Genomic DNA, 6,600 nt, shown 5'->3' on the forward strand with positions numbered 1-6,600 from the left:
GAAATCCTCCAGGGACATCTCAAGAAAGCTCTCCTTGATGTACTCCCAAAGCCTTTGCAAAAGGTTTCTGGGGAGGGCTGCCTTATTCCGTCCTCCATGGTAGGACACTTTACCATGCCAGGCCAGTAGCACGTAGTCTGGAATCATTGCATAACAAAGCATGGCAGCGTATGGTCCCGGTGTTTGCTGGCATACAGACAACATCCATTCCTCTCTTTGTTATCCTCAGGAGAGTGATATCATTCACGGTAACCTGGTTGAAATGGGGCGATTTTATTAAGGGGACGTTCAGAGGTGCCCGTTCCTGCTCTGCTGAACAGAAATGTTCCCCGCTGTTAGCCACGCGGTGAGGGGAGAGGTGAAGTGATCATGCCAGAGAATTGGGTGTGGGGGGGAGGGGAGGGGGGTTAGTTGGGTTTGTGCTGCACGTTAACCCGGAAACCGCAGCCCCTCCTTTTAAATTGCAAACCCATTTTAAATGGCCAACCCAACGGGTGCTTGGTATGGGAAATGAGGGTGCTGCTGTTTGAAACCATTCCCACATGTTATGAAGGTTAAAAAAGCCAAAAGACCGTGGCTTACCATGGCTGCCTGCAAGCCGAATTCTGTTGCCTGGCACGGCGTGAGTGATCTCTCACACCAAACCGGCAGGCCCTCAATGTAAAAGGAAAAATGCGACTTTGTAACGAAAGCACATGTGCTGTGTAATGTGAACAGCAAAATTTAACGTGAAAGAGTGTACCCATTGTTCTCTAAAATGTGTCTTTTTTAACCACATCTCCCTTCTCCTCCACCAACTGCAAATGTTTCTCCTTCACAGAGGCTAGTGAAGATTAGAAGGAGAAAACGGCGGACTCGGGATGACATGTTCTCAGAGCTCCAGATGTCCTCCCACGCTGACAGAGCACAGCAGAATGCGTGGAGGCAGTCAATGTCAGAGTGCAGAAAAGCACAATATGAACGCGAGGAGAGGTGGCAGGCTGAATCGCAGGCTGAAGAGAGCAAGTGGCGGGCTGAAGAGGATAGGTGGCGTCAGCTTGCTGACAGAAGGCAAGAGTCGATGATCCGGCTGCTGGAGCATCAAACTGATATGCTCCAGCGTATGGTTGAGCTGCAGGAAAGGCAGCAGGAGCAGAGACCGCCACTACAGCCCCTGTGTAACCAACAGCCCTCCTCCCCAAGTTCCATTGCCTCCTCACCCAGACGCCCAAGAACGCGGTGGGGGGGCCTCCGGCCACCCAGTCACTCCACCTCAGAGGATTGCCCAAGCAACAGAAGGCTGGCCTTCAATAAGTTTTAAAGTGCAGTGTGTCCTTGTCCTTATCTCCTCCCCCACCCCACCCAGCGCTTCCCTCCTCCTCCACCCCTCCCGAGCTACCTTGGCAGTTATCCCCCTATTTGTGTGATGAATTAATAAAGAATGCATGAATGTGAAGTAACAATGACTTTATTGCCTCTGCAAGCGGTGATCGAAGGGGGGAGGGGAGGGTAGTTAGCTTACAGGGAAGTAGAGTTAAACGGGGGGGGTGGGTTCATCAAGGAGAAACAAACAGAACTTTCATACCGTATCCTGGCCAGTCATGAAACTGGTTTTCAAAGCTTCTCTGATGCGCAATGCGCCCTGCTGTGCTCTTCTAAAAGCCCTGGTGTCTGGCTGCGCATAATCAGCGGCCAGGCGATTTGCCTCAACCTCCCACCCCGCCATAAATGTCTCCCCCTTACTCTCACAGATATTGTGGAGCGCACAGCAAGCAGTAATAACAATGGGAATATTGGTTTCGCTGAGGTCTGTCTGAGTCAATAAACTGTGCCAGTGCACTTTTAAATGTCCAAATGCACATTCTACCACCATTCTGCACTTGCTCAGCCTGTAGTTGAACAGGTCCTGACTCCTGTCCAGGCTGCCTGTGTACGGCTTCATGAGCCATGGCATTAAGGGGTAGGCTGGGTCCCCAAGGATCACGATAGGCATTTCAACATCCCCAACGGTTATTTTCTGGTCTGGGAAGAAAGTCCCTTCCTGCAGCTTTTGAAACAGACCAGAGTTACTGAAGACGCGAGCATCATGTACCTTTCCCGGCCATCCCACGTTGATGTTAGTGAAACATCCCTTGTGATCCACCAGTGTTTGCAGCAGCATTGAAAAGTACCCCTTGCGGTTTATGTACTCGCTGGCTTGGTGCTCCGGTGCCAAGATAGGGATATGGGTTCCGTCTATCGCCCCACCACAGTTAGGGAATCCCATTGCAGCAAAGCCATCCACTATGACCTGCACGTTTCCCAGAGTCACTACCCTTGATACCAGCAGCTCTTTGATTGCGTTGGCTACTTGGATCACAGCAGCCCCCACAGTAGATTTACCCACTCCAAATTGATTCCCGACTGACCTGTAGCTGTCTGGCGTTGCAAGCTTCCACAGGGCTATCGCCACTCGCTTCTCAACTGTGAGGGCTGCTCTCATCTTGGTATTCTGGTGCTTCAGGGCAGGGGAAAGCAACTCATAAAGTTCAATGAAAGTGCCCTTACGCATGCGAAAGTTTCGCAGCCACTGGGAATCGTCCCACACCTGCAACACTATGCGGTCCCACCAGTCTGTGCTTGTTTCCCTGGCCCAGAATCGGCGTTCCACGGCATGAACCTGCCCCAGTAACACCATGATTTGCACATTGCTGGGGCCCGTACTTTGTGAGAGGTCTATGTCCATGTCTATTTCCTCATCACTCTCGTCGCCGCGCCGCCGTCGCCTCCTCGCCTGGTTTTGCCTTGTTAGGTTCTGGTCCTGCATATACTCCAGGATAATGCGCGTGGTGTTTAAAGTGCTCATAATTGCCGCGGTGATCTGAGCAGACTCCATGATCCCAGTGCTATGGCGTCTGGGCTGAAAAAAGGTGCAAAACAATTGTCTGCCGTTGCTTTCACGGCAGGGATGGAGGGAGGGTGGGTGGGTGGAGCCTGACGACATGTACCCAGAATCACCTGCAACACTGTTTTTGCCCCATCAGGCATTGGGATCTCAACCCAGAATTCCAATGGGTGGCAGAGACTGCGGGAACTGTGGGATAGCTACCCACAGTGCAACGCTCCGGAAGTCGACGCTAGCCACAGTAGTGTGGATGCAGTCTACCGACTTAATGCACTTAGACCATTTTGTGTGGGGGGACACACAATCGACCTTATAAAAACAATTTCTAAACAACCGACTTCTATAAATTCGACCTAATTTCGTAGTGTAGACATACCCAAAGCAAAGTCTTAAGCAGCCCAACAGGAGAAGTTTTCCAAGTCTCACAGGGGCTGATCAGCTGGTGGGCTGTGGCCGGGTTTCTCCTGCAGGGAGGCTGCAAGTGAGACTAAGCCCTGGCAACAGAAGTTTCTATGCACGATGCCCCCTTTATGATGAGAGAAGCTGCCCAAGCGCAGGCGAAGTTGGGCCCGCAGGAGTCAGGGTCTGGGGCAGAGATGCTGCAGCGCGGTGAGTTTATCGCTAGGACCCAGGAGCAGCTGGGAGGCGGCTCTGGGGGGAGCGATCGCTGGGCTCAGTCCCGGCAGCAGGAAGTGACTCGCAGCCGCTGCGGTGACTCCGGCTCCTGGCGAGATCCCCGAGCCCCGGCGGCTGGTGCTGGGAGCCCAGAGCCCTGGCTGCAGCCGGGAGAGGGGAATCTCCAGCAGGGCCCTTCCCGCTGCTCCCCAGGAGCCTCTCCCAGGGCAGAGCCCCCAGCCTGGCCAGGCCCCTTCCCGGCCCGGCCCCTGCCCCAGGGGGCCCCGCTCGGAGGGAAGGTAAGAGAGACCCGCCCCCCGTCACACCCGGGCTGCAGGGGGAGGTTTGGCCCCAGGCTGCTCCCAGCGGAGCTGGCTGCGATTCCCGCCCTGGGCCCGGGAAAGCTGCCGCCAGCCCCCGGTGTGTGCGGGGCGGGGGGAGCGGGGCCGGGACGTGCTGTGCTGGGGGCTGGGACAGCGACACGTGGGTGGCAGAGGCGGGGGAGCCGGGAGTGGGCGGAAGAGGGGCGGGGTGGGCAGGCGGGTCTTGAGGCGGGAAACAGGGATGCGTTAGGGGACAGAAGGTCCAGGATTGGGATGCAGGGGATGGGATGGGGGCAGGGAGGATGGGGCGCTGTAGGGGAATCGGGGGAATTATGGGGCTGAGGGGAAAGAGGCTGGAATGGAGGAAAGATGTGGGGGGGTCACTGCGAGGGGACGGTGAGAGCAAGAGGAGACTGGCTGGGGAAGGGAGTGGGGAGGGGCAGGGAGAAGGCAGAGGGCAAGGAGTGGGGTGGGGAGAGACACAAGGCAGCTCCCCCGCCCCATGGGGTAGGAGAGGGGGAGGAACTGCCCTGTCCAGGAGCCAGCTGGGAATGTTTTCCTGTAACTGGTCAAACAAACATGGGGGGCAGGTAGGGTGACCAGATGCTCCGATTTTATAGGGACAGTCCTGGTATTTGGGGCTTTGTCTTATATAGGTGCCAGGTACCCCCCAACCCCTGTTCCGATTTTTCACCCTTGCTATCGGGTCAGGGGACTATCCCCTCAGGGCTCAGGAACTAAACAAGAAATATCCAGCCCCCCCCCCAAAAAAAATCTATTAAAGACAAACCCATGATTTGGGGGTCCGTCTGCTGAGTGTTGGGGCTGCCCAGGGCCCTGGTCTGATTTCCCTGTAGGATTCAGAGTAGCAGCCGTGTTAATCTGTATCAGCAAAAAGAACTGGAGTACTTGTGGCACCTTAGAGTTTGTTAGTCTCTAAGGTGCCACAAGTACTCCTGTTCTTTTTGTAGGATTCAGATCTCAGCCGCACCGGAGTCAGACCGGAGTCACTGCTGGCTCTGGCGGAGGGTGAGTGTGGATGGGCCAATGGGATCAGCCTCTGCCTGCCTGTCCCTGGGGGCTTCAGGGCCAGGACAGGGAGGCTCAGGCATTAGCTGCTGCCCCAGAAGGCTCCGGTTCTGGCTAAGGGAGAGGAGGCGGCGGGGGGGTGTCTCTCCCTGCTCATGTTATTACAGCTCTGAAGTTGAGCTCCCTGGGTCAGAAGCTGCCTCCTCCATTCAATTTCTCCGGTGGCTGGAACCAGCCCCTGGGGCAGCCCCGGGCTCTGCCAACACCAGCCCCTGAGCCGCAGCCTGCAGGTGAGGAGAGACCTGGGGGAAAGGGCTGGGGCCAGACAGGAAAGTGAATCTGCACAAAGAGCCCCTCTCCTGGACCGGCTGGTGAGTTTGGCCTACATGGGGAGGGGCTCCCTGTGTGTTTGAGACTCCCAGAGCTGCTGCTCTCACGGACATAGCCAGGTTCAAACCCCTGTTAGCAGTGGCAGTGGCTGATCTGCCTAATGAGGGGAAAGGCCCAGGACAATGGGGCAGTCACCAGTTCTCCAAGGAGAGGGAAGAAGATAAAAAGGGGGAGCGGAGAGACTGAAAGGGGCAGCAGGAAGTGGGGAGGGAGGCTCCCAGCCCTGCCCCATCCATTCCCTGCCCTCTGGGCAGACTGACACTCCTGGGCACAAGGGACGGAGCTGAGAGAGGAAAAACCAATTCCTGACTCCACTGAACACTCCTTTGATTCTGCTCTTTTTCTAGCTTTTGGCTCAGAGGTGCTGTTATGGGGAGAGTTTAAAAGTGCCCCGGTGGGTTTAGTTCTGCTGGGAGGGGCCTGGCCGAGGTGGTAATAAACGAAATGGGTTACTCCCCAGCGTGGCAGAGTCCAGAGCGTCTGTCTGCAGGGAGAGAGCCTGGGGGGAATCAGTTTATGAAATGGACGCAAGCCCCTTCTGTAACCTCCCCAATCGCCCCTCTCGCTCTGACAGGCTGAGGAATCACGTCCATGTTTCGCTCCAGATCATCCAGTTTTCCAGGAGACAGGGAAGGGAAATGGCTGTGATGGAGCCAGCTCAGGTAGGGGATTTTCAGGGAGCTGCTGGGCGGGGGGAAGGGAGAGGCAGGGAGGAAACAGGGTGTGATCAACCTGCTGATTTTCTGAACAAGCCCATTGGCAGGGAGGGGGGAACATTCCCCCATTTCTCAAACAGGATATAACCCCCTCAGCAGGGCTCAGAACATTTCAAAACTCCCAGTGCCAGAGCCTGGACCCACTAACCAGAGGCTGCGGTGAAATACAAAGGGAAGCTGTCAGGATTCCTGTCCCCTGCTCGGAGCCAGGGCCGGCTCCAGGCACCAGCTTAACAAGCAGGTGCTTGGGGCGGCCAAGGGAGAGGGGCGGCACCTGCGGCAATTTGGGGGCGGCAGGTCCCTCACTCCCTCTAGGAGCGAAGGACCTGCCGCTGAACTGCCGCCGCCGATCGCGGCTTTTTTTTTTTTTTTTTTTGCTTGGCGGCAGAAATGCTGGAGCCGGCCCTGCTCAGAGCTCTGCTTCCCATATCAGCCTGTGGCTGGCAGGCATGTGGGAAATAAGAAGACCCTGCCCTGCTCCGTGTGCTGGGGGGGGACAAGGAGCTCTCACCTTCTCCCCACCCCCTGAAGCCTCCTGGCTGCTCTGAGCAAGGTGGGGGTGGGATTCTGCTACTCTGGTCCTCCCAGAGCTTCTGAGATGTTTTTCTTTTTCTTTCTTCCTTTCTCGTGTCACTAGTGGGATTGTGGCTGGGGCAGCAGGAAC

This window comes from Emys orbicularis, chromosome 13, assembly GCF_028017835.1.
Source record: "Emys orbicularis isolate rEmyOrb1 chromosome 13, rEmyOrb1.hap1, whole genome shotgun sequence".
Classification (NCBI taxonomy): domain Eukaryota; kingdom Metazoa; phylum Chordata; order Testudines; family Emydidae; genus Emys; species Emys orbicularis.